Raw genomic sequence first — 279 nt, forward strand, 5'->3', positions numbered from 1 at the left:
ATTTTAAATATTGATGCCCCTAACTTGGGAACACCCAAATATATAAATCAATTAATAAAAAAATTAAAGAAAAACTTTGAAAAGAATACAATACTTGGAGGGGACTTTAACACCCCAATCACAGCAATGCACAGATCATCTAAGCAGATCACCAAGGAAACAGGGCTTTGCATGTCATACTGGACCAGATGGCCTTAACAGAAATGTTGAGAGCACTTCATCCTAAAACAATTAGTAGTAGTAGTAGTAGTAGTAGTAGTAGTAGTAGTAGTAGTAGTA

Source organism: Neomonachus schauinslandi, chromosome Y (assembly GCF_002201575.2).
Source record: "Neomonachus schauinslandi chromosome Y, ASM220157v2, whole genome shotgun sequence".
Taxonomy (NCBI): Eukaryota; Metazoa; Chordata; class Mammalia; order Carnivora; family Phocidae; genus Neomonachus; species Neomonachus schauinslandi.